A 13,773-nucleotide genomic window follows, 5' to 3' on the forward strand; every position below is an offset into this window, starting at 1 on the left:
CACGTATTTCCTGAATTAAGTCTGTTTTTTATTTCCTCTTTAATATCCAGTTACTGGTCCAGTTGTGATTGACATCTGATAAGAGAGGGAGACTTAAGTATCACACTTCGTCAGACTCTTCTGTTCAGTATTATAACTAGGGCTCGGAAGTTGAAGACCTATAAATTTGACAAAAAAGACCTATGAAAAGACCTAAAAATATAAAAAAACAAGTATAAATGTGATCCAAATTAATTAATAACTTCAGTTTTAAATACATATTTAATGAATAAAAAATACAAAATTCTGGTGGTATTTGATTGATTGATTTGGTGTTTTAAGTCCGCTTTATGCACAGTAAGGCTAATTGGGACTGGACCTACAGTTTCAAGTGGGATCCGAACCACTATATGTGCCTCCACTGGGTATTGAACCCGGGACCCCTTGATTACAAGGCGACGACGATACCACTGCGCCATCGGGGAGGCCATAATTCTGGAGGTATGGAACACACAGTGCGAAAAAAAGTATATGAATGAAATGCATCTTCTTTCAGACATTATATATTTTTTAGATTAACATAATTTGAAAAATCATATTTGAAGAATCATATTTGGCCTAACCACACTAGGGTTACAGAAATAGGACTTCGGAAACCTTACCTCAGTTGGCATTGCAGTATATCACAATACCTAGGTAGTCATCTCCAGGTTCTGTAGGTGTAAAGGATCGTCGGTTTTCAGACAGCACGTTGCGAAACATCGAGAAACTTTTCTCCACATGAACGGATGTTAAGGGTGCATACTTGAAGCAAGAGAGATCTCTTGGTGAAAATTCCTCTTCAAAAACACACATCAAAATTTTCTCCTTTCAATATTTCACTTATCTTGCACATAATTTGCTACCCCTGGTTCTTTCAAGCACTAGTTTCATTTTTTTTGCTGACGGCTTTTCCTATTTCTTCACCTTCACATTGTTCCAATTGTTGCTGTTGAGAGTACTGAATGAATGGTTTCATTACGTTTTTCTCTCGTTTCAGGGATGGTTCAAATATATTTCTTTCTTTCTTTTTTTAATTTCTTTACTACAGAAAGGATGTTTAAGAGGTGATAAACTGATGATGATTCGAATTGAGAATGGGCAGTAAAAACGTAGTCAAAAGAAGGTGAAGTTAAAAAAAAGAAGCCGTTAGGCTAAAAAAGGACCAATAAGCCGAAAAAGGCAAAAAAGGACAAATAAAACCCACCTTTTTCTGGCTTACAATGAGCCAAAATGAACATATATTATGTTGGGCCTCGTCTTCGGACACTAGGGGAAAAATAATTTTTCCTCAACTTCCAAGCCCTAATTATAACTTACTTTTAGGGAGGGCTTAATCTTGAACATCTGAGGTACGGTGAGACGGTTTTAAGTTTTAGTAAAAGATAAATTGTTTTAATGAACAAATGTCGAGTCGGTTTCTGTGTTGAAGTGTCAGCTTGTCGACAACTTTCGCCTTTTGTTTGGTTTTGTTTTCGAGTGGTCGACAGAAAGGAGGAACAATTTGAGCGGTGGCCAACTGAGATATTAACAAAGCTGCCTGTTGTTGAGTTAGCAGTTGTGCCAGGTCGCAGTTAATGGATCACTGCAGAGTGGCACGTCTTAAAAATAACCACACCTCTATCTGTGGTAGAAACAGACAGTACAGGCGGCCGGTGGAATGACATGATATACATGACATAGCGAATATTGGCGGTCAATTTTTGTTCTTTTATGTTGTTAAACATGCACGCTGGCAACGTGTGTTGAAAAAAAGTAACTTGAAGCCTTATAAAAGGTTAAACATGCACGCTGGCAACGTGTGTTGAAAAAAAGTAACTTGAAGACCTATAAAAGGTGTGGAGGTGGTGCAATCAGCACAAGTCTCCGGTCCTTCCCAGGTTTGTGCGGTCGTTATAGAAAAATTACCAAGGGAGCGTATAAATTTGATGTTTCTTATAGACCCTATTTTGTACAGTGGGATGCACAAGTATTGCTCGCCAAATTGTCTATGAATCAGGGTTGTTAAAGGCACAGGAATTTTAAATACATTCAATTCCCGCCCGGAGAGAAAAGCAGTAAGAGTATATGGGTTCTAGACCGTAAAGAACCTTTTTATGTTTAAAGTATTTCAGTTCGGTCCAGGAACATTTTTTCCGGATCAATTTAAATCCGGTCCAAGTTCGGTATTGAAATGAAACAATACACAACTTGTACCGAATTTAAATTGTGCGAGAAAAAAGGATCCTGCGCTGTTGCGGAACCCATTAGAATTTATGGGTTCCTGGAGCTTTTAACAACCCTGCTATGATTAATTTAATTAATTTTTCTCTTGCATCCTACGTTGAGTTTTTACGTACAATGGTGCATGCTTTGTCGGCAGCTTGTTCGAAGTTTTTTCTCAATTCATGAAGCTCTCATTGGGTAAAAGGTTAAACGTGATGCTAGACAATTTGCTTAATAATACAAACTCTACGTAGCGTAACTTTTTGTCACGTGGTTGATTCCGGGTTGATTAAAATCAAGAGCTAGGCTAATCAGGTTTTGTGTGATCGATTTTATTTATTTTCGCTTTCTGCTACTTTTGGCTAATCGGGAAGGTGAGGATATGACGAAATTGATGAAGGGGCACTCTCAGAGAAGACCCCTGCCCAGCCGGGACTTCGAATCCGGGACCCCTGTAGGCTAATCGGGATTTGGCCTACAGTTTAAAATTGGACCCGAACCATTGTGCAATGTGTATCTACAGGGATCGAACTCTGGAATCGTTGATTAAGGGAGAGCGTTAGCCACTACACCATCGGATAGATTCCTGGTTTAGCGTTGTTGTTCTTGTATATTTCCAAAATTCACTGTTTCCTCGTCGTTGCGATTAACTTAGCGAAGGATAAGAGCGTCGTAAAGTAATTAAGATATGTTTTATTTTCGAAGTACGCGAATTTCCGTTGCTGAGTTACCTACTTTAAGGCAGCGTACGTTTTTTTGAAGTGTGACGTCACCATCTCGTTTGCTTTGTTTCTTCTTTTTCATTTGTGTCTGGCAGTTAGGTCGAGGGCGTTGGCCGGAAAGGAAATATACTCGATCGATATTTCCCTCCTCGCGGAATATTTTTGGCCGAAGAAAACGCGAAGGCAGAGACAAATATGAACAGGACAAAAAAATAGCAACGCGGTGTCAAAATTTGCCCCGCCCAATGGACTTTTATCAGGTGCCGGAGAGACAGAAAAATTGGCCACAGAAGATCCCCGCACATTTGTACCTGTCTTGGTGTTTGGGTTGGGGTTGAGGCTGATGTACCGTCCGCGTCAAAAGTGGTCGAGACACTCAGAATTCTCTTTCGCATCTCTGCTTATTCTAGTGGAATGTGCTGTGCAACGTCCACGTGCAAAGCGGGTTGCACTTGTCTGACCAGCCATCGGTGGATTTAGAGAGAGGGATAGCAAAGTGTTATGAAGATAATAGTTAGCATGAATAAAAAACGACAAGTGTTCAGGGTCGAACACCTCTAAAATGACCGAAATCGAGAATGTGTGGGGCCTTATCTCCCACACCCCCTAAATGTGCCTTCTTGGCAGTGCTATATGCACTTTAGGAACTTTACCTTCACCTAGAATTTATAGACAACTTAAATTAGTTGACATCGGAAGTCGAATCCGGGACTTGATCACAAGACATTAACGTTAGCTGATGACAGGAAGCGAGAATATTCTAGGTGAAATGTTTTCCGATGTTTGTGATTGCCGTGTAGAAATTAATTATCTCTTTCTTTTTGCAATCACTGTCAATACAAATGACGTAGAACTACTATTTCACAATGATGTACCGACGATATCATCTAAGATCAATGCGTCCTGAGTTTGTTTTCTGGTGGAGGCACACTGTACAGTAGTAGTTGTTCGGATTTCACTTTGAAAATGCACTGGTGATTAGTTTATGCAACCACAAATTGGACCTAAAACATAATCTGTGCAATTAAACGAGCGAAAACTAGGAGTTTGTGCAACACACAATGCTTCGACAACAAAACTTGAATGCTTTGGCCTTCAAGGTCTTTTAAGCCGCTTCGGTGATGTCGCTACCGAAGTTTCCTGACTCGTGTTCCAGTCTGGACACAGACATTCATTTGCGAGTATCCCTTCACGAATTTAACCTAATCACCGTTCATTTTCATCGCCGAGATTAGTCCAAAGAGGCAGAAAATAGACGTACATTAATATGAAAAGTTATGCTTTATGCAGTTGAACTTCCGATGCAGCACTCGCTTCTTATTGACTCTGAGAAATGACAAGATTTTTCACCTTACGCGGTTGCTTTCTGAGGATAACAGAAATGCAAAGGAAAATATTTGTGTAAATCTGGTTTCATGCAGGCATTGTCGATCGTAAGCTTTCGACATTCTGTCGTGACGTCACTCTTGGCATCGTGTCATTTTTTACGTAATAGTTATTTCATGACACGTGGTTACCTTTCCAGAAGAGCGAGCGCTTTGCCATTCCCAGAGATTCTGCAACACGCCTAACCTACCTTTGTCCTGGTAACACGATATGAGAGGAGTTGGCGCACAAAGCGGCACAGTTTGCGATTTTGTGTTGTGTAATGCACATGCCGTAATATTTGTCTCTCATTAGTTCCACCAGGTCTTCCACTGGCATCCTTATGCTTTCTCTCGACAGCGTGGTAGAAGGCGGTTTCTTCTTTACTTTCAGATGCATTTACAAAAGCCTACCTCCGTGGCGGAGAGGTTAGCATACCGCCACGACTCCAAGGGTCCAGGGTTCGAATCCCGGTCGGGGATGGGTGTTCTTTGTGAGTGTCCTCTCGCCCTATCATCACTCATCCTCAGCCCGAGAGAAATATGTCATTAGAATTGCTGTTTGGTTGATTTTACTTCTCTTTTCTGCCATTTTTCGCTAATCGCGAAGATGAAGACGAGTGATGATATGATGAAATTAATCATTAATGAAAGAACACCCATCCCCGACCGGGATTCGAACCCGGGACACCTGGAGTTGTGGCGCTATGCTAACCACTCGTCCATGGAGGTCGGTCACAATTGCTTTCAACGGCTCAGGTTGTGTAAAAACCGGCACCTCACTTCATGTTACAGGTACTGAGGGACCTTTAAAAGTTTGGTCGTCCAAACTTTTTCGTACGAGGGACCAATCTTCCACTTGAGCAATTTCTCGTGGGCCATATTACATTTTGATTACGCTAAATACACAAGATAAAATCACAGGTTTTATCAGTACTAAGAGGGGACACATAAAAAGCCTTACTGGCACTGCTTTAGTGCACATCTAGAAGTTAAGTTGCGAAAGAAGCTACATATTGTTTAGCCCTTGTGTGATAGTCCTTCGATCCAGTGGCGGCTCGTGGTGAACCAAAGTGGAGAGGCGATAGCTCACAAATTTGCTCTATTGATTTGCTTTATTTTACTTCGCCTTTTGTGCCACATTTAGCTAATTTGCGAAGATGGGGATGAGTGATATGATGAAATTGATAAATGGACACTCACAAACATCCATGCCCAGGCCGGGATTCGAACCCGGGACCCTTGGCGTCGTAGCGCGATGTGCTAACCACTCCGCCACGGGTCTGGCACAAATTTGTTCTACTTGTAATGTGAGTTTAAATGATGAATTTCGTATAACAGCCAACGTGATTACCGAATATCATGTTTTACACGTTTGCACATATAATAAATTAATAATTATTTAACAGTAACGCGAAGATGATCGAAGAAGGAATAGAATTCTAACAGATTTAGTCGTTTAACAGAGAGGAAAATTCAGAAGAAGGGATATTAATTTTTACACAATTTGATAAGCACAATGACGAATATTTACGTACATTGATCGTGAAAATTTCTAGTAAAAAGTTACACAGAAAAAGTTTCCTGTCCAATATTACTAATTGATATGTGAAATAGGGCACCAAAATAAATATCTCACTGGAAAGGTGATATCTGCTTTACCGGAAGCTCTAAAGTAATAACTTCAAACTTACCGGAAATCTTCAGACATTATTGTACCTGAAATTCATCCTTCTGTCCTTCAACGCGAAATTTGCGAGTGAACTCACGACCTCCCTTCTTTGATACTTGTTCTAGATTCAAATTCGGCTTAGGGTTTTTATGTTTATTTTTTCATCCAGGATTCTCAGGATTCTGTAGAAAAACTTCGCACCAACAATTTCTCCACACTGTTCATCGCGACAAATGCACAACTACAGCACACAACTACCGAAAAAGCTTCACTTTTCCATGGAAAACGAAGAAACAACAAGTGTCAATACTATCGTCTTCCTTTCCGGTCGTTTTATTGCTTCGGGGTTGCCAGACAGTTTTGCCAAATTTTTAAAAAAAATTGTAGTTCACAGGTTCCTGTAGCGGCTCTTGTTGAGTTTAGATGACGAGTTTCTAATTTATTTAACATCCGCCTTGAAAATAAATTGACAACTTTGTCACATTATCAGGATTTGTTTCAAACGTGCTAATCAAAACATGTAATTAAATCTACATAATGTACTCCACATCATCGTAATCCAAATGTACTTTTCACTAAACTCAGAAAAAATACAATATGATAATTTTGCGTGTAACAAGAATCTATAGCCGACTTCCGAGGCTAGCATGCCGCATTACAAAGCCAGGGCTTCTGGGTTCGAATCCCGGCATTGATATGTGTTTTCTTTGTGAGGCCCCTCCATCAAATTCATTATATCATCGCTCATCCTCATCGTCGTGATTACCGAAAAGTAGCAGAAAGCGATGGTAAATGACAAAAATGAAGCAAGAGTCTGTACATTTTCAATTACCGATATTTTCTTTCCTTATTGGAGATTTCGTTATTTATTGCTCTACTCTTATGTCATAAGTGAATAAGATTATGGAATACAGAATGATTTTTTTCAACGGTTGGTAATTTTCTTTCTTATGTTAACTTCATTGCTTCTGGCAACTCTTCATTGTTTACCGTTCTCCGGAGAGAGAGCCAGTTTCGCCTAGAGGGTGGGTTTCGGACGACAAACCCTCCGTCCTCCCAGGCACAGATCCCGCGCGCGTTATTGTCCTAGTTCCCTCGCCTCTTACCCCTATCGACCGCACCTGAGAATGCTGTACGTCTCGTAAGGTGGGAGGACGGCGCCCCGCCACATTTCTCTCGAAGTTCCGTATTCCCCGCACGGTGGCGTGTAAACTTCACAATTGTCGTGCAAGAATGAATACAGAACCGACTAACCAACTATCTATAAGCAATGGAATATTTGCAATTCAGACAATGAAAAAGCTAATATATAAATGTTAATGTAATGTTTGTTCACTTGTGGTTACAGACGGCAGTGTGGCGTCCGTATCGTCCTTATGAGCGGCCGCCCCTGCTTCGATCTGCAGCTTTGCTACATGTTTTTAACCGCCTCAACCCTTCAATACGTATGAATAACTCACAGAGAGATTGCTTGTTCGATCTTGTAAGTGAACTTCATTTGACAGTTGCTGGTAACACAGAACATACTTTCTGTATCTCAACAAATATTTTCTATACCTTCATTATGTACACAGTCCTAAATCTAACGTTTTCTTCGTTGTGAAACCATGTAGTATTGAAATAACTCTTGAAGCTTTCCTGGCGGCGAACGATGAAGAAGTTTTCTCGGGATAGCAGCCACGTGATTTCCAGATAGAATTTCGAAAGCTAAGGTCACTCTCATCTTCAGGGTGAAGAAGAAGGCTGAATATGAGAGTGATGTTAGCTCTGGAAATCTCGGAAGTCTATTTGGAAATCACCTGGTTCATATCCCGAGAAAACCTCTTCATCATGTAGGGGCGGTCAAGCAGCGATCTAATACATTAAGCAGGACCTAAACAAGACACGCAGTCGCTTCATACTGGTATTGTTGAACGCTGGTAAAGGATTGCAGAAGAGTTCATGACGCAAGCGGCCCAGTTTCAAACTTGCATCGCCAAATAGCGTTTTACCAGATCCCCATACTTCTGTAGGTTATTCATAAGAATGTGAATTTTGTATGCTCATGCATCCCTGAGTTATATTTCAGGAATTTTCCATCGGTTCCTTTTTAATTTCTCATCTTTCGTTCAATATATTAATAAATCAATCTGCACTCGCCATCCACCTGACCGGGAGTCGATGGACGGGGCCTGGCTTTGTTCCTGACTTTTTAATCCTTCCGTTCTCCCATTCACCGGCCTGCACGTGGGGCTCCATCCTCCTCCTGCGATCCCAGGATGCCCCAAATGAAGTCACGCAATGTCTCGGCGTTCTTTCACTCGCTTGTCACCATCGGAAGTTCTTCCTCAAATGTCATGATCCGGGATGTTGAAGTTTATTCAATCTCTTTTTTCCATTTTCTGCTGCCAGCGGCCGACAGATATTATTAGATACAGATTTTTGCACCTCCCTAAAAAAGAGAGATGGTTGGAAGGATTGGATGTGAGTACCCGTAGAACAGGAGCTGCTCCATTATCTGATATCTAGGGGTGTGCAGCTTACTATCAGGACTACGATGTGTATTTAATTGAAGAAGCATTCTCCTTTATAAAATATGTATTAGTTCCATAGATGGTAAATATATCACGGTCAGCTTATTACCGAGTTTGTTTTAAGTCCATTTTATGCACAGATAGTAAGAAATATAAGTTTAAAAGGAACAAACAGATTCTTGGGAATAAAATAATTGTATTCGATTGTTGACTTTCGCTGTAAGGAAACCTGTTCAAATTTACTTTATTGTCGGTTGAATTTCAGTTGAAGCTGAATAATGATTTTGCAGTATCCAACATTTTCATAAGATAATTTATCATAATAAAAGTGACAGGTGCAAATTTCTGTTCTGTCGAATGTGTGAACAAGAAGATTCTTCTTATTAGGTACCCATGAACTCGTCAGCCTTTTGTCGAGTGGGCTTCAGTCTACCTTTGGACCTACAGTGTAAAATGCGGTCCGAACCACCTCGCAATGTGCCTCCAACAGATATCGAACCCGTGACTTAATTTGGAAGGGTTAAGGAAGCTTGAGACGTGATGTGCCGAGTTCGTTGAACTTCGAAAACCAACAGGAAAGTTTCATGGTTTTAGGTCATTTCCTTCTTGGCCCGGCCTCGTCCCCCGTATGTTCCTATAGAGTTTTTATATGCCTATATACGAGGGTTGGGGCATAAGCCATGGCAACTATTTTTTCCCTCGAGACTGCAAGACCGGCACAAAAATTCGAAATCTACAAATGGAGGAGGCCACTTTATGAAATTGCGCAACGTATGGACAAAGCAGGTGACGTGTACCAGGGTTGCGTAGGGATGTGTCAAAAAAACATTTTAAAAAGTTTCGTACATGCGTCTATTGTTCACAAGGATACGTTGTCGGTACAAAAACAAAGTGGCGTAAAGAAAACACCCTATGAACCCTCAAAGTAGTTTTCCCAGATCGTCCACAATACGCTGCCAACGACGTGGGAAACGGTTTCGGACCGAGAGAAAATTGCCATCACCATGAAACGTAAGATGTCTCGACTCTCACCTTATCAGGTGGATGGTATTCGACGGCTTCCACATCGTTGGCAGCGTGTTGTGGATGCTCTGGGGACTACTTCGAGGCGCTTCGCCATGTTCATACATTGTTGAATTCCATGAAGTGTCCTCTTCCTTTTGTATATTCCGAATTTTTGTGCCGGTCCTACATTCTCGCGAAGAAAATAGTTGCCAACTCTCGTATACAATATGATATGCTTATGATTCCATAACGCATATGTATAATTTTAGCTTCTGTTCGACATCCAGCAGCGTAGATCTCGTTTGACCTTTGTCTCTTGTCTCTGCAGGAGGATGACTTCGAGAACACACGAAACCATTCACGTAGACCGAAACTCGGGCACGAGCTGACTGTACGTAACAATTTCGTGTAAGAGAGAAAGGTGAACCTGTAATATTTCTTGAACCCAGTGGCGGTTTCCACGCAATGTCCGACGTTAGTAATTCATAGGTATGGAGTTCTCTTTCCGATGTAACAGATGGTAGTGCATTTCTAGGAAGAATAGAATCAATATGGAGCTGCGCAAGGACAACGAACTGCTTAATTACAAGGCTGCACGTGACACCTGAAGCTCCGGATTAACATTTGAGCAGGAAGCTCCAAGTGAAAGAGAATACTGCATCGTCATCTATTAGTAAGTCGCTGCCGCATTTTGACCTCGTATAAATGATCGAGGAAATTCTACTTAAAGATCGAATTGCGGATGAAATTATTAACGGATTATTACTCACCGATAGGGAGCTATATTTATCAGCGAATGAAGTCTTGTCTTTAATTTCCCAACTTTTATCAGCCTTGCAACTGTTGGAGCTTCGTTTACGGCACGTAATTGCCATGGGTAATGATTTTGGTAAATTTTCTCATGTTCCGTTCTATCTAGTTTGGAGAACTAAGAATATAGTGTGAAAATAAGAGCCACTCCTATAACAGTGCACACTCTAAATCACGGCTTCATTATTGGATCTGAGAATATAACTCAGAAGTTACATTTTAAGAAGGGTAGACTCGAATTACTTTCGGAACAATTCCAGCGGACTAAGCGAGTCTGTCTAGCGAGCCTAGTGGGCGTGGTAGAGCATGAGCAAGGGACTTAGCGATAGGCTCTGGGTTGAGATGACGTCAGCGGCTAGCTTAGTTGATTGGCTGCTTCGAGAGTTGTGACTCGTTCCGAAGCTTCAAATGCACAACAGCCAAAGATGTTATGGAAATAATCTCCCTCTACTCTGCATTGTCGAATCTACGAAATGTCATTTATTTATCATGTACTGTTTCGTGACGAATCGCTGTTGTTTGAGAGAACAAGAACATTTCTGTGTATACTATTTAGTATATGTCTTGTTACCCAGAACCATATTAACTTTTTCTCCACCTTTTAAAATGCACCGGTTTGTAACTAACTGCGTTTCTTTTTTCAGAGAGAAATAGTGTGTTATGTGGGTGGTTATCCCGCTAAGCTTCGCAGCAGGCGCAGTTAGCTGATCGTCGGAAGTTTGCTGGTAAGTTTACGAAAATAAATTGTTCTATGAATCTGCATCCTTGCAGGCAGGCAGCCAGAATGACACTGCTGATGGACGGGGTTGCATACTTGTAAGGATGTATTGTCTTTCTGAACGAGTGGTTGGGAAGACTTCGGTTCTGGGACTGCACGTCAACACGGCGACTTGAGAAGCACGCATGGTATGGCCGACATGCGTGGCGGAGTGGTTAGCACAGTGAGCTACGACACCAGGGATCCCGGGTTTGAATTCCATTCTGTGTATGGTCATCTTCATCATGGCGATTAACCAAAAGGGGCAGAAAAGCGAAGCTAAATAACAAAGGCAAATCAAATCAAAATCAAGCATGCGTGGTATTTAGAATATGTAGGGAGAAATAAATTTTATCCACCGCAGGTTCGGATTAGATTTAGTTCTGCCTTTACCCACTAAACATGTCTTCCAAAAGTACCACAAGTACCAAGGGCACAATTTTTCGCCTTCAAAATTATACACAACTAGGCCAGGCTTCAACAAAACTACTTCTTAATTGTTAATTATTTTAAATGTGAATTCAAGGAAGCGTAGCTCTTTCTTAAATTCCATTCGTGTCTTATGTAGATTTTCTTGTCTAATGCCTGATAAGGGAGAGTGATGAGTCGATTAAATTGATGAAGGATGCTAATGCCCAGGTTAGGACTCGAACCCATTAGCGAGAGCGTGAGTCGACCGCTCAACCAGTGGCTCACGTAGGAATTGTTTTCGAAGAGGACTGGAATTGCAAAGGTGGATATTACATTATCTGCGTTCTATACACTGTAAAAATATTTCATAATTACAATTTTGAACCTTCGTCTTAACAGTTGTTCAAAGACAAAAAATTGTAGTTTGTCATTTTAAGGCGGTGTTTTATTTACCACTTTGGTTTTCGGGATAGGCTTCAGCTCCATCAGCCCCCTTCTGCTTATGCCTGTGCAGCTGGCAGACCGAGGGGACACGCGTCACTTGATAACGAACCTTCAGAAATAAATGCAACCTTTCGCACTAAAGTGACACGTCAAGCTGCACGTATCGCCTGTCGCTTGGGTCTGAAATCTCCCTAAGGTTAAAAGATGCATTGTTGAATACTAGGGTTGCATGGCGTAATGCAAAGAGGTGCAGGAATCCGGCTGCAAGGGTCTTTGCGTTTTACTTGGTTTTCTGACGTGCGTGTATGCTCTTGACACGCAAGCAGCCCCCATTCAGGCGAGTAATTGTCCTCTGACATGGATCATGAGCGTCGGCGTGTCCAGCGCTACCTTCAGTGTTCTTGGAGGCGTTTTTAAGACTTGTTGCAGCCTTGGAATATGCAGCATGAAGGTTTGTTGTTTACAGAACGCACAAAGGTGTTAGAAGTCGTTGTACTGGCCTGGAACTATTCCAGACAAAAGAAAAAGGAAATGTCCACTTCTTGTTCTGAAACAGCACAGCTAAGGGTATATACCCTTATCTGTGGAAACAGCGTCCGTTCCTGTCATTCTGCGTGTGAATGAATATTAGATGTCACTAAGTCACACGTACAAGACACACAATCCACCATAATCCTGGCTGTGAGTCCGGGCTTGGAGTAGTAGTAGTTGTCGAGTTTTTCTTTGAAGTCCACTTTATGCACAGATAGGCCAATCGGGACTGGACCAACAGTTTAAAATGGGGTCCGAACCACTATGTGCTACCTGGTGCAGGCACATTGCACGGTTGTTCGGATACCGCTATAAACTGTAGGTCCGGTCCTGATTCGCCTATCTGTGAATAAAGTGGGCTTAAGAAATCAATGCAAGGTTTTCGAGAACCCGGAACCCTTGGTTACAAGGCGACGACGTTACCACTACGCCTACGGGGAGCCTCCCGCGTGTGTAGTTGGTCAGCACTCTGGATGTGGAGTCGATCACCACCCACATAAAAATAAATTTGTTCACCTGAAGACGAGAGAATAGGTACTCTCTTGATACGTCTAGATAATGAACATTGCATGCTAAGGTAGAATCACGATTTTTGGAAGAAACTTTTAGTGGTTATTGGAAGTCATTAACTTTCAGCCTGACAATCGGAAATAAACGGAGAGCGTGCATAATGATTTTCTTCGCTGACCCCTCATTCTCACAGCTCCCCTCAAGTTAAGAACCGGAGTGGGCAGTGTGAAGGACCGTTTTAGTGTTTTGAGCAGAATTCGATACAAACGTGTCAGCTGTTTGAGCATATAAGGTAGGTAAAGCTCCCCGTGAATGTAGCACCGTCCCATCAGGGCGCACTTAGGGGATGTGGTGGTAGGGCCCCACATATTCTCGATCTGGGCCATTTTGGATGTGTTCAACATCACTCTCCGTCCCCCAGGTACCCATTGATTTCAGGCTGGGTGAACCCCGGAGCCACTTTTTGCGGGGTCAAGGCCGGAAAAATTCCGACCTTAGATCACCCACACTAGGAATCGAACCCGGGTCTCCTGCGTGGCAGTCAGACGCCCAACCGATCTATTGTTACTTAGAATTGTATGACTTCGTTATTCACAGAAATAATTTAGCAGCAAATATAGCTAGTACTTGGCAAAATGTAAGATTTATATGACAATTGCACTGGTTTTGTGAAGCCGGGCGCATATTGGAGATGTGGGCCTCCCCAATGGCGTAGTGGTAACGTCGCCTTTTAATTAAGGGGTCCCGGGTTCGTTACCCCGTGGAAGTACATGGCACAGTGTTTCGGATTCCACTTTAAACTGTAGGTCCC

At 41.9% G+C, this 13,773-nt stretch overlaps 1 protein-coding gene across 3 annotated transcripts in view; it reads left to right on the forward strand.

Annotated features, from left to right (window-relative positions):
- Nucleotides 1–13,773, forward strand: part of ATP8B (ATPase phospholipid transporting 8B) — a 198,971-nt gene that overhangs the window by 8,357 nt on the left and 176,841 nt on the right. For 2 of the 3 annotated variants that reach the window (XM_083141074.1, XM_083141075.1), the window contains exon 2: nt 10,954–11,034. The exons of the other annotated variant lie outside the window; for it this stretch is intronic. The gene's annotated coding sequence lies outside the window, so the exon portion shown is untranslated. The remainder of the gene's footprint in view (nt 1–10,953; nt 11,035–13,773) is intronic. 3 annotated transcript variants of the gene reach the window in all.

This window comes from Lepisma saccharinum, chromosome 19 (genome assembly GCF_977018435.1).
Source record: "Lepisma saccharinum chromosome 19, izLepSacc3.1, whole genome shotgun sequence".
Classification (NCBI taxonomy): domain Eukaryota; kingdom Metazoa; phylum Arthropoda; class Insecta; order Zygentoma; family Lepismatidae; genus Lepisma; species Lepisma saccharinum.